This window comes from Heptranchias perlo, chromosome 20 (genome assembly GCF_035084215.1).
Source record: "Heptranchias perlo isolate sHepPer1 chromosome 20, sHepPer1.hap1, whole genome shotgun sequence".
NCBI lineage: Eukaryota > Metazoa > Chordata > Chondrichthyes > Hexanchiformes > Hexanchidae > Heptranchias > Heptranchias perlo.
The window spans coordinates 23997355-24024783 of record NC_090344.1 but is presented as its reverse complement, the minus strand read 5'-3'; the positions used below and the strand labels follow the sequence as shown (position 1 = coordinate 24024783).

Here is a 27429-nt window from a genome sequence, read left to right as displayed (position 1 = left end):
GTGGGACTGGTTTATATCAGGCAGGAGGAGATTGGTGTCAGTGACTGTGGGGTTGGATTATATCAGAGTGGAGGGGATTGATGACAGTGACGGTGGGACTGGTTTATATCAGGCAGGAGGAGATTGGTGTCAGTGACTGTGGGGTTGGTTTAGATCAGACAGGAGGAGATTGGTATCAGTGACTGTGGAATTGGTTGAAATCAGACAGGGGGAAATTGGTGTCAGTGACTGGTGTTTTTTTTATCAGACTGGAGGTGATTGGTGTCAATGACTGGGTTCAGGAACTGGAATTAGCCATTCAGCCCCTGAAGCCTACTCCTCCGTTCAATTGGATCACGACTAATCTGTATCACAACTCCATTTACTTGCCTTTGCTCCATATCCCTTGCAACCCTCACACAACACAAATCTATTGAGCTCAATATTGAAAATTTCAATCGAACCCCAGCATCCACAGCCTTTCGTGGAAGTGAGTTTGTAATTTCCACTACCGTTTGTGTGAAAAATTGCCACCTTATTTTGCTCTTAAATGACCGAGCTCTAATTTTACGATTATCAAGAAAGTGGCAGATGGAGTACAATGTGGGGAAATGTGGAAATTATTCACTTTGGTAGGAATAGAAAAGCAGAATATTTTTTAAAAGGTGAGAGTTTAAGAAATGTTGGTGTTCAGAGGGATTTGGGTGTCCTTGTACACAGATCACAGAAAGTTAATGTGCAGGTACAGCAAACAAATAGGAAAGCAAATAATATGTTGGCCTTTATTTTAAGTGGGTTGGAGAATAAGAGTAAGGAAGTCTTGCTGCAATTATTTTAGGCTTTGGTGAGACCACACCTGGTGTACTGTGTACAGTTTTGGTCTCCTTACCTGAGGAAGGATATACTTGATTCGAGGGGGTGTAATGAAGATTCACTAGATTGATTCCTGGGATGAGAGGGTTGTTGTATGAGGAGAGATTGAGCAGAATGGCCCTATATTCTGTGGAGTTTGGAAGAATGCGAGATGATCTCATTGAAACATCTAACACTCTTCGAGGGCTTGACAGGGTCGATGCTGAGAGGCTGTTTCCACTGGCTGGAAAGTCTAGAACTAGGGGGCATAGTCTCAGGATAAGGGATCGGCCATTTAGGACTGAGATGAGGAAAAAATTCTTTCATCAGAGGGTTGTGAATCCTTAGAATTCTCTACCCCAGAGTGCTGTGGATGCTCAGTCGTTGAGTATATTCAAGAATGAGATCGAGAGATTTTTGGACACCGAGGGAATCAAGGAATCAGGCAGGAAAGTGGAGTTAAGGTAGAAGATCAGCCATGTACTTACTGAATGGCACGGCATGCTCGAGGGGCCGTATGGCCCACTCCTACTACTATTTCTTATGCACTCTTGTTCTGGATTCCTCCTCCAGATTAAATCATTTCTCTGTATCTACCTTATTTAAGCCCTTTATTATTTTAAACATCTCGATGAGATCACATCTCAATGTTTTAAACTCATTGCAATAAAAACCAAGCTTATGCAACCCGTCCTCACAATTTAATCCTTTTAACCCCGGCATCATCCTGGTGAATCTGCACTGTATCTTTCCCAAGGCCGATTTATCTCTCTCTCGGTTCGGTGCCCAGTTCTCCAGGTGAGTTCTGACCAAGGTTCTTTACAACTGAAGCATCACTTCTGTATTCCAACCCCACTCAAGATAAAGGTCAACATTAAATTAGACTTGTTGATTATTGTCAAGATTTGAAAGGTATTTGCAAAGGATTCGAGGGGATCTGAGAGTTGGGATTTTTCTTTATTCTGTCCACTCAAGGAGTTTGATAACAGACTTACTACTTTGAATTTAGTGCTGGATTATTGAGCCGTGATGTATTTATTGTTTGTATTTTGTTAAATACATTTGCTGAGTGGATTTAAATTGAAGACGTGATTCCCAGACCTGATGCTCTATTCACACATCGAAGGTGAGAGAGATGCTGTGGGACACACGATAAGTCCAGTAGCTGAAAGTGATTCACAGACTGGGTTTTGTGTTTGGTGATCCCGGGTACATTACTGATACCTTCCCTGGATCCCAAGGCTGGGAGAGGCACTCGGGAAGGACCGGGGAACTGGGACTTGGCCATGAGAGTAATTGAAGGTATGAGAACTGAAATAATTTACAGTGAGAAAGGAGAAAAGACATAATAATCGGTAATTAGGACATCAATTAGTCTCTTATCTTGAATACAGCAAGTAATTGAACCTTTCCGTTTGAAACAAAATTGATTTATTTGACATTTATCCAGAATATTGAATTTCAGCCCAGTTATAGCGGTTATTAACATCATCAGAAACAAATCCCAACTGCCAGAATGAAGTTCTGCTGCTGAAACCCTCATCCGTGCCTTTGTTTACCTCTAGACTCGACTATTCCAATGCTCTCCAGGCCCGGCCTTCCACTTTACACCCTCCGTAAACTTGAACCCACAATTTCCAGATCAATAATCAGTCACATTATTCACTGCGTCACTGGCCCAGGCTGTGGAGAACACGGAGCAGCTCACACTCCCACAGCACTGCGGTATGAGCAGGTACTGAGTCAGCCTCAGTCATGAGCACTGGAATCCACGAGTCCGGGTGTGTCAAAGGTGCACGGTGAACAATCACCAAAGTGAAACATTTTTGCCGCTTCCCTTCGATACCTCAGCTGGTCGAGCGACAAGACTGTCGCGGAAAATAAGATAAAGTCATCCTTATGTCATTTGTTCAATTCCTGCTGAAGGAGTACGCGTGATTTTGCAATAAGCAGCAATTAGTTCAAGGTCGCTCTCTTAACTTTACAGGCACCTTACAGATTAACATGTTGCCATGAAGGCACAGGACGCCTCTTTTCCTTTCACAAACCGTAAAACTTTCTGTGTCTGCCCAAACAAGGCTGTTTTGCCTCTGCTCACCAGCAGGGAGTGCTTTTGAGCAGCAATACTTCAAAACACTCAGCACTCGCTTTCAGGCAAAAGAAGTCTTCGATCAGCACCGGACTCCACGAGTCTGAACATGTCAACAGGCGCACGGTGAACAATCACCAAAGACAGTCCTTTCTATCGCTTCCCTTCGATAGCTCAGCTGGTAGAGCGGAGGACTGTAGTGAATTTACTAAAGTAAAGTCATCCTTAGGTCGCTGGTTCAATTCCAGCTCGAAGGAGTGAGTGTGTTTTTGGAATAAGCAGCAATTACCTCAAGGTCGCTCGATCAACTTTGCAGGCAGCTCACAGATTAACATGTTGCGAGTCACAGGACACCTCTTTCCCTTTCTCGAACCGAAAAGCTTTCTGTGTGTGCCCGAGCATGGCTGTTTCACTCGAGCATTTCCCTCTGCTCACCAGCAGGGAGTGCCTTTGAGCAGCAACACTTCAAATCGCCCTCAATTTCAGGCAAAAAGGTCTTCGATCAGTCAGTCAGTCAGGGTTCACGCTGCTCCCTCAAGCTCGGGCGGCTGTTGCTTTCCGGTGACCTCGTCTTCCTTCCGCAGGCTCGGGCTCTTCTCAGCATCACTCATGATTACTGTGGCTTCCCGTTCTGCTGTTCCTCACTTGCTGATGCTCGATACCGCCGATTGGAGCAAAGTATTTAATATATTCAGGGAGCGGCAACCCAAGGCAAGATTTCTCTGCTGGTCGTGGAGCAGCTTGGAGGCGAGTGTGAGGCGGGAACTGATGAAGGGCGATTTACAAACAGCAAACGAGGAATTAGCTCAACTGGTGGAGCGCTCACTTGGCATGTGAGAAGTAGCGGGATCGTTGATTATATTCTCCACTCACCGTTTGTCAAGGGGCAATTGTACAGAAACAAGAGTGTTGTCAGCGAGACATGAGCCCATGTACTTCCTAAACTTGGCCGTGTGTTTGGGTACAGAGAGGTCAAGGGGCAGCAAATCTTTTGATGTGCTGCCGTAAGCAAAAGTTCTTGATTTTGCTATGCGGCAAAAATGGAAAGATGAGGTGAGAGATGGGAAAAAAGCTTCGTAATCCTTGATGCCTTCTCTGAAGAATGAATTCAAGACCTTCAGATTATGACACTGATGCACTGCTTGCTGCACTGAGAAGGCATTTAGCAGGTATGGAGCCAGGCAGCACCAGCAAGTAGGACAGCTGGCAAGGTATTGAATGTCATAAAATTTTGCATATAAAAACCAAGCCAGGTAGGAATCGAACCTAATGCGTTATCCATTGCATCATTGGCCCAGATTATAACGAATTAGTAGCAGTGAGAGGCAGTGGGCATGGCAGAGGTACTAAATAAATACTTTGCATCTGTCTTTCCCAAGGAAGAAGACGCTGCCAGAGTGTCAGTAAAGGAAGATGTTGCAGAGATACTGGATTGGCTAAACATTCATAAAGAGGAGGGACTGGAAAGGCTGGCTGAACTTAAAGTAGAAACGTCACCTGGTCCGGATGGGATGCATCCAACGTTGCTGAGGGAAGTAACGGTGGAAATTGCAGAGGTACTGGCCATAATCTTCCAAACATCCTTAGATATGGGGTTGATGCCAGAGGACTGGAGAATTGCAGATGTTACACCCCTGTTCAAGAAAGGGTGAAAGAAAAAATCCAGCAAATACAGACCAGTCAGTTTAACCTCGGTGGTGGGGAAAGTTCCACCAACGATAATCCGGGATAGAATTAGCAGTCACTTGGACAAGGATTAGGGAAAGCCAGCACGGATTTGTTAAAGGCAAATCATGTTTAACTAACTTGACACAGTTTTTTGATGAGGTAACAGAGAGGGTCGATGAGGGCAATGCAGTTGATGTGGTGTGTATGGACTTCCAAAAGGCGTTAGATAAAGTGCCGCATAATGAACTTGTCATCAAGATTGAAGCCCATGGAATAAAGGGGGCAGCAGCAGCATTGATACAGAATTGGTTAAATAACAGCAGAGTGTCGTGGTGAACGGTTGTTTTTCGTAATGGAGGGAGGTGTACAGTGGTGTTCCCCAGGGGTCGGTGCTGGGACCACTGCTTTTCTTGATATACATTAAAGACTTGGACTTGGGTATACAGGGCACAATTTCCAAATTCTTGCGACCAAAATGCTCCACTCCACTGTCATCTGCATTAAACACACATTTTGCAAGTTTATTAATGTATTTTGTATTTGGTCGCAATCTTCATCAATATTATGTAATCTCCACCCCACCCCGCCAATCTGGTGCCATCTGTAAATTTTGAAATTGTACTTCCGATTCCCGAGTCCAAATTGTTTATGTGAATTGTGAACAGTGGTCCCAGAACCAATCCTTGTGGAACATCACTTTCCACCTTATACAGTGTGAGTAGCTACAATTAACCCCTGCTATCTGTTTTAGAGCAGTAGTCAAGAGAAACTTCTTTACATAGGGAGTAGTCAGTCTGTGGAATTCACTTCCACGGTTAGTGTTTGGGGCACACAGTTCTGGAATGACAAGTGGTCCTCATGTTTTTATCCAAGACAGGCCTCAGCCCAGTCATTTACTCCAAATGTTGGTGCAATAGTTCAAGCTAAGAGGCACCAGGTATCGGGAGCAGCAGTAGCTGTAAATAAAATCTAAATGTACGTAAGTAACAATAGAGTTCATTTTCATCTATTTCCAGTTTAATAACTTTTGCTGAATGTGGTCCAGGCCAAGTGTCATGATATCGGGTCAGGTTCACCATAGGAAATGAGTTTGACACCCCTGAGATAGACAATGTGAACCGGATTACCCTCATCCACTAACCCAGCAACTTCTTCAAAAAACTCAAGCAAGTTTGTAAGACAGCATTTTCTTTCCCAGAAGCCGTGTTGAGTATCTCTAATGGCTCCTTCTCTTTCCCCGTGATCATAAACAGCATCTCTTAGGATCCCTTCAAGCATCTTCCCTCAGATCGAGGTCACACTGATGGGCCTGTCATACCCCGGCTCTGATTTGTCCCCTTTAATGAAAATGGGAACTACGTGAGCTACCTTCCAATCTCAGGGGACTATCGCTGACTCTATTGAGCTGTTGAAGATACAGGCAAGGGGCTCACAGAGCACCCATCCCATCTCTTTAAACACCCGGGGGTGAGTATCATCTGGACCTGGAGCACAATGCATTTTGAGAGTTCATATTTTATCCAAAGTGACATCCCATTCTATTTTAATATTTATGATGTTATTGTTGACAGCACATCCCACAGCTGGAATCTGAGCATCATCCACAGGAGTGTAGACTGATGTGAAATAATCATTCAACAGCTCTGCCATAGCCCGGGAATCTGTCCTGAACTGTCTTTCGGTGGCCCTAAAGCATCTTTAATGGTCTTCTGACTCCTGACGTAGCTGAAAAAACATTTGCTGTTATCCTCAGAATTGTGCACCATTTTCTTTTCCAAAGATCTCTTAGATTCTCTAATGGCTGCTTTTGTCTCCCTCGATTGTGGGTGATATTTGTCCCAATTCTCCGGTAAACTGAATTCATCCTGATCTGATCTGGTTTAAATGTAACATAGTTTGGGGACTCAGGAATCATTCACCGCTAGACCCACACCGACAGGTAAAGCCCCAGACGGTTCCTTTGTAAGGATTCCTCTGGTACCTCAGCATATGTTTGTCAGCTATCTTACAGTCCTCTCCTGGAGGCCCCACTCCCTGAGCCTGCAACGTTCAGCAGGGTCAGTGGTGGAGTTCCGCAGTGGGAGTGATCCCAGAGTAACTGTCGGGATTGCCCCCACCCTGTGGATGGTCCGGGTTGTGTATTTTTAGTGATCCTGGTGTCCAACTCGCACACAGCAATAAAACCATGAATTCTGGAAACACACTGCAGGTCCTTCTTTATCTGGAGATCGAATGACTGTTGTATAATTGTACCAGCAATTAACAGGCTCCTGTGAACTCCTCCCTCTGCTACTTCAATTCAGACTTTAACTCATTTATTTTTAACGGGTTTATTTTAAATGAGTTAACGCTTGCCTTAAATGGTAGACTCAGGACTGTCACTCAAACAGGTGAAATCTTCATAGAATAATTACCACAGTCATTTTCAGACTGGATGTCATACAGTGACTTTGCTGTCAGTGAAGGGAGATGAGAAAGGCCAAAGTGCCGTTTGCCCCTCTCAGTGTGGCCCTGAAGGACTGTGTCCAGGCTGAAGTTCTGTTCCCATCAGATTGTCCTTTCTGAGCTCCAGTCAGGTGATGCTAAACACTCAGGTGGGAAAAATCAAAATCGACAACAAGGTGTTTAAAACAAAGCTAATTTATTTAACAGATATTCTGAATATTAAACTCCAGCCCAGTTATAGGGGTTATTAACATCAGAAGAAACAAACCCTAACTGTCAGAATGAACATGGTTCAGTCCTGGATGGGATTAACAGCAGAATCCAACCCCTGCAGTCATATGTGAACTCGCTGGTGTCTCAGCACGTGTGATGACTGAGTGAATCCCTTCCCACACATGGAACAGGTGAACAGTCTCTCCTCAATGGGCGTGAGTTGATGCGTCAGCAGTTCATTTCTGCTTTTAAAGCTCTTCTTACAGTCACTGAGTTAAAAGGTCACTCAATAGTGTGAACAAGTTGATGTTTCAGAAGGTGGGATGAATTAGTGAATCCCTTCCCACACACAGAGCAGGTGAACAGTCTCTCCCCAGTGTGAGTGCGTCGATGTCTCAGCAGTTCATTTCTGATTTTAAATCTTTTCTCACAGTCAGAACATTTAACGGCCTCTCCCCAGTGTGAACTCGCTGATGTCTCAGCAGGTTGGATGACTGAGTGAATCCCTTCCCACACACGGAGCAGGTGAATGGCCTCTCCCCAGTGTGGGTACGTTGGTGTTTCATCAGATCAATTTTGCTTTTAAACCTCTTCTCACAGTCAGAACATTTAAAAGGTCTCTCATCAGAGTGAACTCGCTGGTGTGACAGAAGGTGGGATGATCGAGTGAATCTCTTCTTACACACTGAGCAGGAGAACGGTCTCTCCCCAGTGTGAACTCGCTGGTGTGACAGAAGGTGTGATGATCGAGTGAATCTCTTCTTACACACTGAGCAGGAGAACGGTCTCTCCCCAGTGTGAACTCGCTGGTGTTTCAGCAGGGTGGATGACTGAGTGAATCCTTTCCCACACACGGAGCAGGTGAACGGCCTCTCCCCAGCGTGGCTATGTTGGTGTCTCATCAGATCAATTTTGCTTTTAAAGCTGTTCTCACAGTCAGAACATTTAAAAGGTCTCTCATCAGAGTGAACTCGCTGGTGTGTCAGCAGGGTGGATGACTGAGTGAATCTCTTCTCACACACGGTGCAGGTGAACGGCCTCTCCCCAGTGTGAGTGCGTTGGTGTGTCAGCAGAATACTTTTGCTTTTAAAGCTCTTCTCACAGTCAGAACATTTAAAAGGTCTCTCATCAGAGTGAGTTCGCTGGTGTCTCAGCAGGGTGGATGACCGAGTGAATCCCTTCCCACACACGGAGCAGAAGAACGGCCTCTCCCCAGTGTGATTGTGTCCATGCATTTCCAGCAGTGAGGGGTAATTGAATCCCTTCCCACAGTCCCCACATTTCCACGGTTTCTCCGTGGTCCGGGTGACCTTGTGTCTCTCCAGGTTGGACGATCAGTTGAAGCCTCGTCCACACACAACACGTGTACGGTGTCTCCCCGCTGTGAATGGTGTGATGTTTTTTCAGGCTATGTAACTGGTTAAAGCTCTTTCCACAGTCAGTGCACTGTAACACTCTCACTCGGGTGTGTGTGTCTCGGTGATTTTCCACTCACACTGATGTTTGAAATCTTCTCCCACGGATAGAACAGACAAACATTTCTCCTTCCACATTCAAAGGCCGATGATATTCAGGTCCTGATGAATCGAGTGACTCTGTCAGATCTTGACGTGATCTTTGGTGTGAGTTTCCCTCTGCAAATCCTCCCCTGTAAAAGGAGTTTATAAAAGTTATCAATGTAAGTACAGGATAGAAATTCAGATAAGATAACTCTACTTTCTATGGAACATTATTTCCTCTCTCATTCCTCAAAGCTGTAAATCCCTGTCCCACAAACTCTCCCTCCTCCCTGTGCTGAAATCCAAACCCATCGCAGCATCTTTCAGTGGCCCTAAACCATGAGTGAAAGGGTGAGAGAGGAATGTGAGAGTGAGTGTGAGAGAGTGAGTGTGAGAGAGTGAGTGTGAGAGAGTGAGTGTGAGAGAGTGAATGTGAGAGAGTGAATGTGAGAGAGTGAATGTGAGAGGGTGAGTGTGAGAGAGTGAGTGTGAGAGAGTGAATGTGAGAGAGTGAGTGTGAGAGAGTGAGTGTGAGAGAGTGAATGTGAGAGAGTGAATGTGAGAGTGAATGTGAGAGAGTGAGTGTGAGAGAGTGAATGTGAGAGAGTGAGTGTGAGAGAGTGAGTGTGAGAGAGTGAGTGTGAGAGAGTGAGTGTGAGAGAGTGAGTGTGAGAGAGTGAGTGTGAGTACAGCAGTGGGCTCGGTGTGTAGAATGAAGTGGGGCAGGTGGAGCATGTTTCAGTGGGGCAGCAGTGATCATAATCTCATTAGGTTTAGAATAGTTATGGAAAAGGACAGGGGACAGTCAAATGTGAAAATACTTAACTGGAGGAGGGCTAATTCCAGTGAGTTAAAAAGGGAACTTGTCCAGGTGGATTGGAATCAAAAATTGGCAACAAAACAGTAATTGAACAATGGGAGGCCTTGAAGGAGGAGTTGGTTCAGGTACAGAGCAGACAGATCCCCACGGGGGAGAAAGGAAGGGCATCCAAAGCTAGAGCTCCCTGGATGACGAAAGAGATAGATAGAGATTAAAATGAAACAGAAAAAGGAGGCTTATGACGAATTTAAGGTTCATAATACAGTCGTGAACCAGGCTGAACAAAGAAAGTACAGAGGAGATCTAAAAAACGGAATAAGAGGTGCAAAGAGAGAGTATGAGAATAGATTGGTGGTTAACATAAAATGGAATCCAAAAGTCTTTTATGAACATACAAACAGTAAAAGGGGAGTCAGAGGAAGGGTGGGGTCGATGAGGGACAAAAAAGGAGATCTTCTTGTGGAGGCAGAGGGCATGGCTGAGGCACTAAATGAGTACTTTAAATCCGTCTTCACCAGAGAAGAGGATTCTGCCATTGTAGCAGTAAAGGAGGAGGTCGTAGTGATATTGAAGACGATCAAAATAGATAAAGAGGAGGTACTTAAAAGACTGGCAGTGCTCAAAGTAAAAAGGTTTTTCGGTCCAGATGGGATTCCTCCTAGATTACTGAGTGAAGTAAGGGTGTAGATAGCGGAGGCTCTGACCACAATCTTCCAATCCTCCTTGGATGTGGGAGTGGTGTCTGAGGACTGGAGGATTGCAAGTGTCACACCCCTGTTCATAAATGTAGGAGAGGGATAAACCCGGCAATTACAGACCAGTCAGCCTAACGTCGGTGGTGGGAAACTTCTCGAGACCAGAATCCGGGACAAAATTAATTCTCACTTGGAAGAATGTGAGTTAATAAATGACAGTCAATATAGATTTGTTAAAAGTAAAATCATGTCTGACTAATTTGATTGAGTTCTTCAATGAAATAACGGAAAGGGTTGATGAGGGTAGTGCACTCGATGTTGTGTAAACGGACATTTAAAAGGCGTTCGGTAAAGTGCCACCGAATGGACCTGTTAATAAAATTGAAGCCAATAGCAGCATGGATACAAAATTGGCGGAGAGACAGAATGTGGAGATCAGTGGTGAACCGTTGTTTTACAGACTGGAAGGAAGTATACAGTGATATTCCATAGGGGTGGGTATTAGGACCATGAATCTTTTTGATATATTTTGATGGCCTGGACGTGTAACTAGTGGGGTGCCGCAAGGATCAGTGCTTGGGCCTCAGCTATTTACAATATATATCAATGACTTAGCGGATGGGACCGAGTGTAAAGTATCCAAGTTTGCTGACGACATGAAGCTAGGTGGGAAAGTAAACTGTGAGGAGGACACAAAGAGTCTGCAAAGGGATATAGACAGGTTAAGTGAGTGGGCAAGAAGGTGGCAGATAGAGTATAATGTGGGGAAATGTGAGGTTACTCACTTTGGTAGGAAGAATAGAAAAACAGAATTTTTAAAATGGTGAGAAACTATTAAATGTTGGTGTTCAGAGAGATTTGGGTGTCCTCGTACAAGAAACACCGAAAGATAACATGCAGGTACAGCAAGCAATTCGAAGGCAACTGGAATGTTGGAATTTATTGCAAGGGGGTTGGAGTCGAAGAATAAGGAAGTCTTGTTGCAATTGTACACGGCTTTGGTGAGGCCACACCTGGAGTACTGTGTACAGTTGTGCTCTCCTTATCTAAGGAAGGGTATATGCAGCGAGGTTCACTCGATTGATTCCTGGGATGAGACGGTTGTCCTATGAGGAGAGATTGAATAGAATGGGCCTATACCCTCTGGAGTTCAGAAGAATGTTAGATATTTTATCAGTACATTAAGAACAAGAGGATAGCTCAGGAAAAGGTGGGACCTATCAGGGATGATAAGGGTAACTTGTGTGTAGAAGCAGAACATGTGGGTAGGGTTTTAAATGAATATTTTTTCTCTGTATTCACAAAGGAAGGGGATGATCCGGACATAGTAGTTAAAGAGGACAGGTGTGAAATATTGGATAAGGTAAATATAACGAGAGAGGAAGTACCAGAGGGACTGGAATCCTTGAAAGTTGATAAGTCACCAGGGCCGGATGGATTGTTTCCTAGGCTATTAGAGGAAGCCAGGGAGGAAATAGCGGATGCTCTGAGGATCATTTTCCAATCTTCACTAGATACAGGGGAGGTACCGGAAGACTGAAAACGTAAGACCATTGTTTAAAAAGGGTACAAGGGAAAGACCGAACAATTATAGGCCGGTCAGTCTTACCTCGGTGGTGGGCAAACTATTAGAATCAATACAGAGAGATAGGATAAACTGTCACTTGGAAAGGCATGGTTTAATCAGGGATAGTCAGCATGGATTTGTTCAGGGAAGGTCATGCCTTACAAATCTGATTAAATTATTTGAGGAAGTGACAAGGAGGATTGATGATGGTCGTGCTGTTGGATGTTGTCTGCATGGATTGTAGTAAGGCATTTGAAAAGGTCCCACGTGGCAGACTGGTCAGAAAGGTAAAAGCCCATGGGATACAGGGAAATGTGGTGAATTAGATCCAAAATTGGCTCAGTAACAGGAAAGAAAGGGTAAAAGTCGATGGATATCTTTGCGAATGGAAATCTGTTTCCAATGCCGTGCCACAGGGCTCAGTGTTGGGTCCCCGCTGTTTGTGGTCTATCTTAATGATTTGGACTTGAATGTCAGGAGCATGATTGGCAAATGTGCAGATGACACAAAAATTGGCTGTGTAATTAATAGTGAAGAGGGTAGCTGTGGACTCCAGGAAGATATCAATGGGTTGGTGGAGTGGGCCGAAAAGTGGCAAATGGAGTTCAACTCGGAGAAGTGTGAGGCAATGCACTTCGGGAGGGCAAACAGTAAAAGGGAACACGCAGTAAACAGGAATATATTGAGAGGGGTGGAGGAAGTGAGAGACCATGGAGTGCACGTGCACAGGTCCCTGAAGGTGGCAGTACAGGTAGATAAGGTTGTGAAGAAGGCATACGGTATGCTCTCCGTTATTAGCTGAGGTATAGAATACAAAAGCACGGATGTAATGACTGTATAAACTGTATAAAACGCTGGTAAGGCCACAGCTGGAGTATTGTGTGCAGTTCTGGTCACCACATTACAGGAAGGACGTTATTGCTCTGGAGAGAGTGCAGAGAAGATTTACAAGAATGTTGCCAGGGCTTGAAAATTGCAGCTACGAGGAGAGATTGGATAGGTTGGTGTTGTTTTCCTTGGAGCAGATGAAGCTGAGTGGTGACTTGATTGACGTGTACAAAATGATGAGCGGCCCAGATAGAGTAGACAGGAAGTATCTGTTTCCCCTAGCAGAGAGTTCAAGAACTCGAGGAAATAGATTTAAGCTGATTGGCGGAAGGATTAGAGGGGACACAAGGAAAAATTGTTTTACCCAGAGGGTGGTGGGTGTATGGAATCCGCTGCCCGAATTGGTGGTAGAGGCAGGGACCCTCAACTCTTTTTAAAAAGTACCTGGACCTGCATCTAAAGTGCTGTAAGCTGCAGGGCTACGGACCGGGTGCTGGAAGGTGGGATTAGAATGGGCACCTGGTTGTTCTTCGAGCCAGCGTGGACACAATGGGCCGAATGACCCCCTTCTGTGCTGTATCTTTTCTATGGTTCTAAGAATGAGAGGTGATCTCATTGAAACTTGTAAGATTCTGAGAGGGCTTGAGAGGGTACATACTGAGAGGATGTTTCCCCTGGCTGGAGAGTGTAGAAGTGGGAGCATTGTCTCAGGATAAGGGGTCGGCCATTTAAGACTGAGATGAGGAGGAATTTCACCACTGAGAGGGTTGTAAATCTTTGGAATTCTCTACCTCAGAGGGCTGTGGATGCACAGTCGTTGAGTATATGCAAGGCTGAGATTGATAGATTTTTGGACTCTAAGGGAATCAAGGGATATGGGGATTGGGCAGGAAAGTGGAGTTGAGGTCAAAGATCAGCCTTGATCTTATTGAATGTCAGAGCAGGCTCAAGGGGGCGTATGGCCGACTCCTGCTCCTATTTCTTATGTTTTTATGAGCCGTCACATTTTCTTCGTCATTTACAGACTTGCCCTGAAATTCACCATTTCTCCTTCATTTACAGATGCTCCCTGACCCATCACCACTTCTCATTCATCGACAGACTCCCCCGACCTTCACCATTTCGCTTTCATTTACAGACGTTCCCTGATCTGTCATCATTTATCATCTATTTGCAGATGCTCCCTGACCGATCACCACTTATCCTTCATTTGCTGATGCTCCCTGACCGATCACCATTTCTCCTTCATTTACAGACTCTTTCGGAGCCAATCACCATTTCTTCATCATTTACAGACGCTCCCTGCCTTATCACCACTTCTGCTTCATTTACAGACTCTCCCTGACCGATCACCACTTCTGCTTCATTTGCAGACTCTCCCTGACCGATCACCATTTCTCCTTCATTTACACACACTCCCTGACCGATTACCATTTCTCCTTCATTTTCAGACGCTCTCTCACCGATTACCATTTCGCCTTCATTTACAGTCGCTCCCTGACCGATCACCATTTCTCCTTCATTTACAGACGCTCCCTGACCCATCACCATTTCTCCTTCATTAACAGACGCTCCCTGACCGATCACCATTTCTCCTTCATTTATAGACGCTCCCCGACCGATAACCATTTCTCCTTCATTTATAGACGCTCCCCGACCGATCACCATTTCTCCTTCATTTACAGACGCTCCCTGACCGATCACCATTTCTCCTTCATTTGCAGACGCTCCCTGACCGATCACCATTTCTCCTTCATTTACAGACGCTCCCTGATTCGATGAGTCACGAGGTTTGACGCTGACTCTGCGCATGCTCGGAGGCCGCGGGCCGTGTGTTGAGTTTCGGGTCTGATCTAAACCGGAGCCCCCGGAGTGTAGAGAGAGAGAGGAGAATGTTCACTGTTTGATATTCGGGCCCGGGGCCGCACTCGGGGTTTGTGAAGCCCCCGCCCCCTCCCCCGGGGTTTATTAACCCGCTCCCCCCGCCCATCTCTTACCTGTTGCGGACACGATCTCGGCCTCACTCCCCGCCCGCCGCGCATGCTCAGCTCACACTGCCCGGGTGATTGACGGGAGCTCCGGACCAATAGGAAGAGCGGAGAGGGACTGGAGGACCGAGCGGGCGGTTGGTCCTCCAACCAATGGGAGTGGGTGAGGGGCGGGACTTGCGGCACCGAGTGGGCGGGGCTGAGCCCGGATCTCCCTCATTGGCTGAAACTCTGCCTCATTTTGAAAGCTGATTGGTGTGAAACTCTTGGGGAAAACTGGCCCTTTGTGTTGTGGAGAAAAACCGATGGAACCGAGTGGGTGGAGCAAAGATTTCAACATTGGGAATGAAATGGATTAATTCAGGACAGACAGCAGGGATTATTGGAGGGAATAACACAGTGTGGGGATAAAATGCAATGGAGGTTGTGAAGATGGATTGTTAAAAAGTGTTTGAGAAGATGCCGGACAGGAGGCTTGTTGATCAGATTAAAGCTCAGGGTATTAAAGGGAGTGGGTCAGTGTGGATGGGAAGTTGGAGAAAGGGCAGAGTGGTGGTTAATGGATGTTTTTCAGACTGTGGGGATGTAAACGGTGGTGTCCCCAGGGGCAGTGTTGGGACCATTGCTCTTCTCAATACAGAGCAATGACCTGGGCTTGGGAACAAGGGCATTAGATCAACATTTCCTGACAACACCAGGATAGGGAGCATTAAGAACTGTGAAGAGGAATGTTAGCAACTTCAGTGTGACATCGGAACATTAGGAACAGGAGTAGGCCATTCAGCCCCTCGAGCCTGTTCCACCATTCAGTGAGATTGGTATCAGTGACCGTGGAGTTGGTTTATATCAGACAGGAGGAGATTGGTATCAGTGACTGTGGTGGTTTTATTTATCAGACTGGAGGTGATTGGTGTCAGTGACTAGGTTCATGAACTGGAATTAGACATTTAGCCCCTGAAGTCTACTCCGTCATTCAATTAGATCAGGACTAATCTGTATCACAACTCCATTTACTTGCCTTTGCTCGATATCCCTTGCAACCCTCACACAATACATATCTTTCGATCTCAATACTGAAAATTTCAATTACCCCCAGCACCCACAGCCTTTCAGGGAAGTGAGTTTATAATTTCCACTGCCCTTTGTGTGAAAAATTATCACCTTATTTTGCTCTTAAATGATCTAGCTCTAATTTTAAGATTATCAAGAAGGTGGCAGATGGAGTACAATGTGGGGGAATGTAGAAATTCTTCACTTTGGTAGGAATAATAGCAAAGCAGAATATTTTTTAAAAGGTGAGAGTCTAAGAAATGTTCATGTTCAGAGGGATTTGGGTGTCCTTGTACACGGATCACAGAAAGTTAACAAGCAGATACAGCAAACAATTAGGAAAGCAAATAGTATGTTGGCCTTTATTGCAAGTGGGTTGTAGAATAACAGTAAGGAAGTCTTGCTGCAATTCTTCAGGGCTTTGGTGTGACCACATCTGGAGTACTGTGTATAGTTTTGGTCTCCTTACCTGAGGAAGGATATACTTGCCTTAGAGGGGGTGCAACGAAGGTTCACTGGATTGATTCCTGGAATGAGAGGGTTGTTGTATGAGGAGAGATTGAGTAGAATGGCCCTATATTCTCTGGAGTTCAGAAGAATGAGAGGTGAACTCATTGAAACGTCTAAAATTCATAGAGTGCATGACAGGGTAGATGCTGAGAGGCTGTTTCCCCTTGCTGGAGAGTCTAGAACTAGAGGTTATAGTCTCAGGATAAGTGATCGGCCATTTAGGACTGAGATAAGGAAAAATTTCTTCACTCAGAGTGTTGTGGAGATTTGGAATTCTCTACCCCAGAGGGCTGTGGATGCTCAGTCGTTGAATATATTCAAGAATGAGATCGAAAAAATTTTGGACACCAAGGGAATCAAGGAATTGGGAAGGAAAGTGGAGTTAAGATAGATCAGCCATGTACTTACTGAATGGCAAAGCAGACTCGAGGGGCCATATGGCCCACTCATGCTCCTATTTCTTATGCCCTCTTGTTCTGGATTCCTCCTCCAGAAGAAATCATTTCTCTGTATCTACCTTATTGTTAACCTTTATTATTTTAAACACCTCGATGTGATCACATCTCCATGTTCCAAACTCATTGGAATAAAAACCAATTTTTGCAACCCGTCCTCATAATTTAATCCTTTTAACCCCGGCATCATTCTGGTGAATCTACACTGTACCTTTTAAAAGGCCGATTTATCTCTCCTTAGGTTTGTTGCCCAGTTCTCCAGGTGGGGTCTGACCAAGGTTCTTAACAACAGAAGCATCACTTCTGTATTCCAACCCCACTCAAAATAATGGTCAACATTCAATTAGACTTGTTGATTACTGTCAAGATTTGTAAGGTATTTGCAAAGGATTCGTGGGGATCTTAGATTTGGGATTTTTCTTTATTCTGTCCACCAAAGGAGTTAGACAACATACTTACTCCTGTAAATATAGAAATGGATTATTGGTCCGTGATGTGTTTACTTGTTTGTATTTTGTTAAATACATTTGCAGAGTGTATTTAAATTTAAACCGAGATTCCCAGGCCTGATGCTCTATTCACACATCGAAGGTGAGAGAGATGCTGTGGGACACACGATAAGTCCAGTCGCTGAAAGTGATTCACAGACTGGGTTTTGTGTTTAGTGATCCCGGGTACATTACTGATACCTTCCCTGGATCCCAAGGCTGGGAGAGGCACTCGGGAAGGTCTGGGGAACTGGGATTTGGCCATGAGAGTAATTGAAGGTATGAGAACTGAAATAATCTACATTGAAAAATGAGAAAAGGCATAATAATCGATAATTAGGTCATTAATTAGTCTCTTATCTTGAATTCGTCAAGTAATTGACCCATTCTGTTTGATGTGGAGATGCCGGTGATGGACTGGGGTTGACAATTGTAAACAATTTTACAACACCAAGTTATAGTCCAGCAATTTTATTTTAAATTCACAAGCTTTCGGAGGCTTCCTCCTTCCTCATTTACCTGAGGAAGGAGGAAGCCTCCGAAAGCTTGTGAATTTAAAATAAAATTGCTGGACTATAACTTGGTGTTGTAAAATTGTTTACATTCTGTTTGAAACAAAGTTGATTTATTTCACATATATCCAGAATATTGAATTTCAGCCCAGTTATAGCGGTTATTAACATCATCAGAAACAAATCCCAACTGCCAGAATGAAGTTCTGCTGCTGAAACCCTCATCCGTGCCTTTGTTTACCTCGAGACTCGACTATTCCAATGCTCTCCAGGCCCGGCCTTCCACTTTACACCCTCCGTAAACTTGAACCCACAATCTCCAGATCAATAATCAGTCGCATTATTCATTGTGTCACTGGCCCAGGCTGTGGAGAATACGGAGCAGCTCACACTCCCACAGCACTGCAGTATGAGCAGGTACCGAGTCAGCCTCAGTCATGAGCACTGGAATTCATGAGTCCGGGTGTGTCAAAGTTGCACGGTGAACAATCACCAAAGTGAAACATTTTTGCCGCTTCCCTTCGATATCTCAGCTGGCAGAGCGACAAGACTGTCGTGGAAAATAAGATAAAGTCATCCTCACGTAATTTGTTCAATTCCTGCTCGAAGGAGTACGTGTGATTGTGCAATAAGCAGCAATTAGTTCAAGGTCGTTCTCTTAACTTAACACACAACTTACAGATTAACATGTCGCCATGAAAGCACATGACGCCTCTTTTCCTTTCACAAACTTCAGAACTTTCTGTGTCTGCCCAAACACGGCTGTTTTGCCTCTGCTCACCAGCAGGGAGTGCTTTTGAGCAACAATACTTCAAAACACTCAGCTCTCGCTCTCAGGCAAAAGAAGTCTTCGAACAGCAGTGGTCTCCACGAGTCTGAACATGTCAACAGGCGCACGGTGAACAATCACCAAAGACAATCTTTTCTATCACTTCCCTTCGATAGCTCAGCTGGTAGAGCGGAGGACTGTAGTGCATTAACCAAAGTAAAGTCATCCTTAGGTCGCTGGTTCAATTCCGGCTCGAAGGAGTGAGTGTGCTTTTGGAATAAGCAGCAATTACCTCAAGGTCGCTCTCTGAACTTTACAGGCAGCTTTTAGATTAACATGTTGCCACTGAGTCACAGGACACCACTTTTCCTTTCTCGAACCGAAAAGCTTTCTGTCTCTGCCCGAGCACGGCTGTTTCACTCGAGCATTTCCCTCTGCTCACCAGCAGGGAGTGCCTTTGAGCAGCAACACTTCAAATCGCCCTCAATTTCAGGCAAAAAGGTTTTCGATCAGTCGGTCAGTCAGGGCTCACGCTGCTCCCTCAAGCTCGGGCGGCTGTTGCTTTCCGGTGACCTCGTCTTCCTTCCGCAGGCTCGGGCTCTTCTCAGCATCATTCATGATTACTGTGGCTTCCCGTTCTGCTGTTCCTCACTTGCTGATGCTCGATACTGCAGATTGGAGCAAAGTATTTAATATATTTAGGGAGCGGCAACCCAAGGCAAGATTTCTCTGCTGGTCGTGGAGCAGCTTGGAGGCGAGTGCGAGGCGGGAACTGTGAAGGGCGATTTACAAACAGCAAACGAGGAATTAGCTCAACTGGTAGAGCGCTCACTTGGCATGTGAGAAGTAGTGGGATCGTTGATTATATTCTCCACTCACCGTTTGTCTTGGTGCAATTATACAGAAAGAAGAGTGTTGTCAGTGAGTCCATAGCCCATGTACTTCCTAAACTTTACTGTGTGTTTGAGTACAGAGAGGTCAAGGGGCAGAACATCTTTTGATGAGCTGCAGTCAGCAAAAGTTCTTGATTTTGCTCTGCAGCAAAGATGGAAAGATGAGGTGAGAGATGGAAAAAAAGCTTCATAATCCCTGATGCCTTCTCTGAAGATTGAATTCAGGACCTTCAGATTATGACACTGATGCACTGCTTGCTGCACTAAGAAGGCACTTACCAGGTCTGGAGCCAGGCAGCACCACCAAGTTGGACAGTTTGCAAGGTATTGAAAGCAATAAAATAATGTACAGTTTGCATAAAAATTCCTAAACCAAGTAGGAATCGAACCTCTTGCTTTCTAATCCATAATCATATGCGTTATCCATTGCACCACTAGTCACAATTATAGTGAGGAAGTAGCATTGTGAGGCAGTGAGCATGGCAGAGGTACTAAATAAATACTTTCCATCTGTCTTCACCATGGAAGAAGATGCTGCCAGAATGTCAGTAAAGGAAGATGTAGTTGAGATCCTGGATTGGCTAAAAATTCATAAAGAGGAGGTACTTGAAAGGCTGGCTGGACTTAAAGTAGAAACGTCACCTGGTCCGGATGGGATGCATCCTCGGTTAGTGAGGGAAGTAACGGTGGAAATTGCAGAGGTACTGGCCATAATCTTCCAAACATCCTTAGATATGGGGATGATGCCAGAGGACTGGAGAATTGCAAATGTTACACTGTTGTTCAAGAAAGAGTGAAAGATAAAACCCAGCGTCTACAGACCAGTCAGTTTAACCTCGGTAGTGGGGAAAGTTCTAGCAATGATAATCCAGGATAGAATTAGCAGTCACTTGGACAAGGATGAGGGAAAGCCAGCACGTATTTGTTAAAGACAAATCGTGTTTAACGAACTTGATACAGTTTTTTGAGAAGGTAACAGAGAGGGTCGATGAGGGCAATGCAGTTGATGTGGTGTGTATGGACTTTCAAAAGGCGTTTGATAAAGTGCCGCATAATGGGCTTGTCATCAAGAATGAAGCCCATGGAATAAAAGGGGCAGCAGCAGCATGGATACAGAATTGGCTAAATAACAGGAAACAGAGAGTAGTGGTGAAAGGTTGTTTTTCGGAATGGAGGGAGATGTACAGTGGTGTTCCCCAGGGGTCGGTGCTGGGACCACTGCTTTTCTTGATATACATTAATGACTTGGACTTGGGTATACAGGGCACAATTTCCAAATTCTTGCGACCAAAATGCTCCACTTCACTGTCATCTGCATTAAAATTCATTGGCCAATTATACACCCATTTTACAAGTTTATCAATTTATTTTGTATTTGGTCGCAATCTTCATTAATATTATCTAAACTCCACCCCACCCGCCAATCTGGTGTCATCTGTAAATTTTGAAATTGTACTTCCGATTCCCGAGACCAAATTGTTTTTGTGAATTGTGAACAGTGGTCCTAGAACCAATCCTTGTGGAACATCACTTTCCACCTTATACAGTGTGAGTAGCTACAATTAACCCCTGCTATCTGTTTTAGAGCAGTAGTCAAGAGAAACTTCTTTACATAGGGAGTAGGCAGTCTGTGGAATTCACTTCCACGGTTAGTGTTTGGGGCACACAGTTCTGTAATGACAAGTGGTCCTCATGTTTTTATCCAAGACAGGCCTCAGGCCAGTCATTTACTCCAAATGTTGGTGCAATCGTTCAAGCTCAGAGGCGCCAGGTATCGGGAGCAGCAGCAGCAGTAAACAACAACTAAATGCACGTAAGTAACAATGTAGTTCATCTTCATCTATTTCCAGTTTAATAACTTTTGCTGAATGTGGTCCAGGCCAAGTGTCATGATATCGGGTCAGGTTCACCATAGGAAATGAGTTTGACACCCCTGAGATAGACAATGTGAACCGGATTACCCTCATCCACTAACCCAGCAACTTCTTCAAAAAACTCAAGCAAGTTTGTGAGACACGACCTTCTTTCCCAGAAGCCATGTTGAGTATCTCGAATGGCTCCTTCTCTTTCCCCATGATCATAAACAGCATCTCTTAGGATCCCTTCAAGCATCTTCCCTCAGATCGATGTCACACTGATGGGCCTGTCATTCCCCTGGCTCTGATTTGTCCCCTTTAATGAAAATGGGAACTACGTGAGCTACCTTCCAATCTCAGGGGACTATCGCTGACTCTATTGAGCTGTTGAAGATACAGGCAAGGGGCTCACAGAGCACCCGTCCCATCTCTTTAAACACCCGGGGGTGGATATCATCTGGACCTGGAGCACAAAGTATTTTGAGATTTCATATTTTATCCAAGATGACATCCCTTTCTATTTTAATATTTATGATGTTATTGTCGACAGCACATCCCACAGCTGGAATCTGAGCATCATCCACAGGAATGTAGGCTGATGAGAAATAGTCATTTAACAGCTCTGCCATTACCCGGGAATCTGTCCCGAACTGCCTTTCAGTGGCCCTAAAACCATCTTTAATGGTCTTCTGACTCCTGACGTAGCTGGAAAGACGTTTGCTATTATTCCCACAATTGGGCACCATCTTCTTTTCCAAAGATCTCTGAGCTTCTCAAAAGGCTGCATGTGTCTCCCTCGATTGTGGGTGATATTTGTCCCAATTCTCCTGTAAACTGAATTCATCCTGTTCCGACCTGGGTTAAATGTAAGACAGTTCAGGGAGTCGGGAATCATTCACCCCGAGACCCACACTGAGAGTTAAAACCCCAGACGGTTCCTTAGTAAGGATTCCTCTGGTACCTCAGCATATATTTGTCAGGATACTGAAACCCAGCTTTCTTACAGTCCACTCCTGGAGGCCCCACTCCCTGAGCCTGCAAACTTCAGCAGGGTCAGTGGTGGAGTTCCGCAGTGGGAGTGATCCCAGAGTAACTGTCGGGATCGCCCCCACCCTGTGGATGGTCCGGGTCGTGTATTTTTAGTGATCCTGGTGTCTAACACGCACACAGCAATAAAACCGTGAATTCTGGAAACACACTGCAGGTCCTTCTTTATCTGGAGATCGAATGACTGTTGTATAATTGTACCAGCAGTTAACAGGCTCCTGTGAACTCCTCCGTCTGCTGTTTTAACGCAGACTTTAACTCACTTATTTTTAACAGGTTTATTTTAAATGAGTTAACGCCTGCCTTAAATGGTAGACTCAGGACTGTCACTCAAACAGTTGAAATCTCCATAGAATAATTACCACAGTCATTTTTAGACTGGACGCCGCACGGTGACTTTACTGTCAGAGAAGGGAGACGAGAAAGACCAAAGTGCCGTTTGCCGCTCTCAGTGTGGCCCTGAAGGACTGTGTCCAGGCTGAAGTTCTGTTCCCACCGGACGATCCTCCCCCCAGATTGTCCTTTCTGAGCTCCAGTCAGGTGATGCTAAACACTCAAGTGGGAAAGACTAAAATCTACAACAAGGTGTTTAAAACAATGCTGATTTATTTTACAGATATCTTGAATATTAAACTCCAGCCCAGTTATTGGGATTATTAACATCAGCAGAAACAAACCCCAACTGTCAGAATGAACATGGTTCAGTCCTGGATGGGATTAACAGCAGAATCCAACCCCTGCAGTCATATGTGAACTCGCTGGTGTCTCAGCACGTGTGATGACTGAGTGAATCCCTTCCCACACATGGAACAGGTGAACAGTCTCTCCCCAATGGGCATGTGTTGATGTGTCAGCAGTTCATTTCTGCTTTTAAAGCTCTTCTCACAGTCACTGAGTTAAAAGGTCACTCAATAGTGTGAACAAGTTGATGTTTCAGAAGGTGGGATGAATTAGTGAATCCCTTCCCACACACAGAGCAGGTGAACAGTCTCTCCCCAGTGTGAGTGTGTTGGTGTTTCAGGAGATCGTTTGTGCTTTTAAAACACTTCTCACAGACAGAACATTTAAACGGTCTCTCATCAGAGTGAACTCGCTGGTGTCTCAGAAGGTGGGATGACCGAGTAAATCTCTTCCTACACACGGAGCAGGTGAACGGCCTCTCCCCAGTGTGAGTGCGTCGATGTCTCCACAGTTCGTATCTGCTTTTAGAGCTCATCTCACAGTCAGAACATTTAAAAGGTCTCTCCCCACAGTGAATTCGCTGGTGCGTCAGCAGTTCGGATGAAATAGTGAATCCCTTCCCTCACACAGAGCAGGTGAACGGCCTCTCCCCAGTGTGAGTACTTTGGTGTGTCCGCAGATTCCTTTTGCTTTTAAACATCTTCCCACAGTCAGAACATTTAAAAGGTCTCTTATCAGTGTGAACTTGCTGGTGTCTCAGCAGGTTGGATGAATGAGTAAATTGCTTCTTACACACAGAGCAGGTGAACGGCCTCTCCCCAGTGTGAACTCGCTGATGTGTCAGCAGGTGGGATGACCGAGTGAATCTCTTCTTACACACGGAGCAGGAGAACGGCCTCTCCCCAGTGTGAGCGATTTTGTGTCTCAGCAGATTCCTTTTGCTTTTAAACCTCTTCTCACAGTCAGAACATTTAAAAGGTCTCTCATCAGAGTGAACTCGCTGGTGTCTCAGCAGGTTGGATGACTGAGTGAATCTCTTCCCGCACACAGAGCAGGAGAACGGCCTCTCCTCTGTGTGAACTCGCTGGTGTGACAGAAGGTGGGATGACCGAGTGAATCTCTTCTTACACACAGAGCAGGAGAATGGCCTCTCTTCAGTGTGAACTCGCTGGTGTATCAGCAGGGTGGATGACTGAGTGAATCTCTTCTTACACACGGAACAGGAGAACGGCCTCTCCCCAGTGTGAACTCGCCGGTGTGACAAAAGGTGCGATGACTGAGTGAATCTCTTCCCACACACGGAGCAGATGAACGGTCTCTCCCCAGTGTGAATTCGCCGGTGTGCCAGCAGGTGGGATGACTGAGTAAATCTCTTCTTACACACGGAGCACATGAACGGCCTCTTCCCAGTGTCACTGTGTTGATGTCTCAGAAGTTTGTTTATGCTTTTAAAACTCTTCCCACAGTCAGAGCATTTAAAAGGTCTCTCATCGGAGTGAACTCGCTGGTGTATCAGCAGGTGGGAAGACCGAGTAAATCCCTTCTTACACATGGAGCAGGAGAACGGCCTCTCCCCAGTGTGACTGCGTCGATGAGTTTCCAGCTCTGATGGGTAATTGAATCCCTTCCCACAGTCCCCACATTTCCACGGTTTCTCCGTGGTCCGGGTGTCCTTGTGTCTCTCCAGGTCCACACACAGAACACGTGTACGGTTTCTCCCCACTGTGAATGGTGCGATGTTTTTTCAGACTATGTAACTGGTTAAAGCTCTTTCCACAGTCAGTGCACTGGAACACTCTCACTCGGGTGTGTGTGTCTCGGTGCTTTTCCACTCACACTGATGTTTGAAATCTTCTCTCAGACAGAACAGAGAAACATTTCTCCTTCCACATTCAAAGGCCGATGATATTCAGGTCCTCATGAATCGAGTGATTCTGTCAGATCTTGACATGATCTTTGGTTTGAGTTTCCCTCTGCAAATCCTCCCCTTCAAATACCCTGTAAAAGGAGTTTATAAAAATTATCACTGTAAGTACAGGATAGAAATTCAGTTCAGATAACTCTACTTTCTATAGAACATTCTTACCTCTCTCATTCCTCAAAGCTGTAAATCCCCGTCCAACACACTCTCCCTCCTCCCTGTGCTGAAATCCAAACCCATCGCATCATCTTTCAGTGGCCTTATATAATGAGTGAAAGCGTGAGAGCGTGAAAGATTGAATGTGAGAGAGTGAGAGTGTGAGTGTGAGAGAGTGAATGTGAGAGAGTGAACGTGAGAGAGTGAACGTGAGAGAAGCAGTGGGCTCGGTGTGGAGAATGAAGTGGGGCAGGTGGAGCATGTTTCAGTGGGGCAGCAGTGATCATAATTTCATTAGGTTTAGAATAGTTATGGAAAAGTACAAGGGACAGTCAAATGTGAAAATTCTTAACTGGAGGAGGGCTAATTCCAGTGAGTTAAAAAGGGATCTTGTCCAGGTGGATTGGAATCAAAAATTGGCAACAAAACAGTAATTGAACAATGGGAGGCCTTCAAGGAGGAGTGGGTTTGAGTACAGAGCAGACAGATCCCCACGAGAAGAAAAGGAACGGCTGGAGCTCCCTGGATGACTGAAGGTACAGAGATCACCTTCATTTACAGACGCTCCCTGACCGATCACCATTTCTCCTTCATTTACAGACGCTCCCTGAGAAGTCCCAGTTTACACCGCGCATGCGCGGGACCGCGGCCTTTTGTTGAGAGTTGGTCCGGAGCGAAACGGGAGAAACCGGAAACCGGCGGGTAGTGAGGGGGGGATAATGTTCACTGTTTTATATTCGGGTCTGGGGCCGCACTCGGGGTTTGTGAAGCCTGAGCCTGGGCCTGAGCCCGGACCCGGGCCCCGGGGTTTATTGATCCTCTTGCTCCGATCCTCTCACCTGCACCGAACGCGCTCCTCCCGCAGCCTCGACTGACCGCGCATGCTCAGGACACACTGCCCGATAATGAGTCACTACTGCGCCTGTGCGCTGTGCTCCACTGATTCAGATAGGTCACAATCTGTACCGCGCTGCATGCTGGGTGATGCATCCGCCATTGATTATCTCGTAATATGTTGCCGAAAAGCAAAGACATTGGAAGCAGGGAGAGCGCGTTTGGACCAAGGACAATAAAATAAACTGAAACCCCAGCCCTTCGTGCCATTTAAACCGACACAAACACACGGCATAGAAGCCCCCTCCCCCCACTTTGGTGAAATCCAGAAAGAAAAATTTTCGGTAACTTTAATTAATTTCGTTTTATTGTTGCAACTGACGGGTTCAATTAATGTTTATTTTCCAACTGCAACTCAGGACCGTCAGTTTCACCATCAACCCCGCCCTGGTGATTAAGGAGAGATCCGGACCAATAGGAGCAGCAGGAATTTATAGGAATTTCCTGTAACGTGTGGGGTGCCGCAGGGATCAGTGCTGGGGCCTCAACTATTTACAATATATATTAATGGCTTGGATGAAGGAACAGAGTGTCTTGTGGCCAAATTTGTTGATGATACAAAGATAGGTGGAAAAGCAAGTTGCGATAAGGACTCAAAGTGTCTGTAAAGAGATATTGACAGGTTAAGCGGATGGGCAAAAATTTGGTAGATGGAATATAATGTGAAGTCATCCACTTTGGGAGGAAAAATAAAAAAGCAAAATATTATTTGAATGGAGAAATACTTCAAAATGCTGCAGTACAGAGGGATCTGGGTGTCCTCGTACATGAAACATAAAAAGTCAACATAAAAGTGCAGCAGGTAATCCAGAAGGCAAACGGAATATTGGCCTTTCCTTCTAGAAGGATGGACTATAAAAGCAGGGAAGTCATGCTACAACTGTACAGGGTGCTGGTGAAACCACATCTGGAGTACTGCGTACAGTTCTGGTGACCTTATTTAAGGAAGGGCATATTGCATTGGAGGCAGTCCAGAGAAGGTTCACTCGGTTGATTCCGGGGATGGAAGGGTTGTCTTATGAGGAAAGATTGATCAGGTTGGGTCTATAATTATTGGAGTTTAGAAGAATGAGAGGAGATGCTGAGAGGTTGTTACCCCTCATGGGGGAATCTAAAACTAGGGGGCATAGTCTCAGAATAAGGGGTCGCTCGTTTGAGACGGAAATGAGGAAGAAGTTCTTCTCCCAGGGGGGTTGTGAATCTTTGCAATTCTCTACCCCATAAAGCTGTGGAGGCTGAGTCATTGAATACATTCAAGGCTGAGTTAGACAGATTTTTGATTCGCAAGGGAGTCAAAGGAAATGGGGAAAGGGTGGGTAAGTGGAGTTGAGATAAACATCAGATCAGCCATGATCTCAAATGGTGGAGCAGGCTCGAGGGGCCGAATGGCCTGCTCCTGCTCCTATCTCTTATGATCTTATGGCCTTATGATAAATTGACTGGAGGGATGAGCGGACAGTTGGTCGTACCGGGGCATCAGCTTTTTACAATATGCATAAATGAGGCAAATGAAGAAATAGAGAGCCATATATCCAAGTTTGTCGACGACACCAA

The 27429-nt window shown here is 45.3% G+C and overlaps 2 non-coding genes and 1 pseudogene across 2 annotated transcripts; 2 read left to right on the top strand and 1 right to left on the bottom strand.

Moving 5' to 3' along the window:
- Positions 1 to 3083: 3083 nt before the first annotated feature.
- Positions 3084 to 3177, top strand: trnay-gua (transfer RNA tyrosine (anticodon GUA)). Its single transcript has 2 exons — positions 3084 to 3120; positions 3142 to 3177. It is a non-coding gene; the product is annotated as a tRNA-Tyr (tRNA).
- Positions 3178 to 7049: 3872 nt separating this feature from the next.
- LOC137335981 (zinc finger protein 850-like) lies at positions 7050 to 25628 on the bottom strand (annotated as a pseudogene).
- trnay-gua (transfer RNA tyrosine (anticodon GUA)) lies at positions 18594 to 18687 on the top strand. The gene is made up of 2 exons: positions 18594 to 18630; positions 18652 to 18687. It is a non-coding gene; the product is annotated as a tRNA-Tyr (tRNA).
- Positions 25629 to 27429: the final 1801 nt, after the last annotated feature.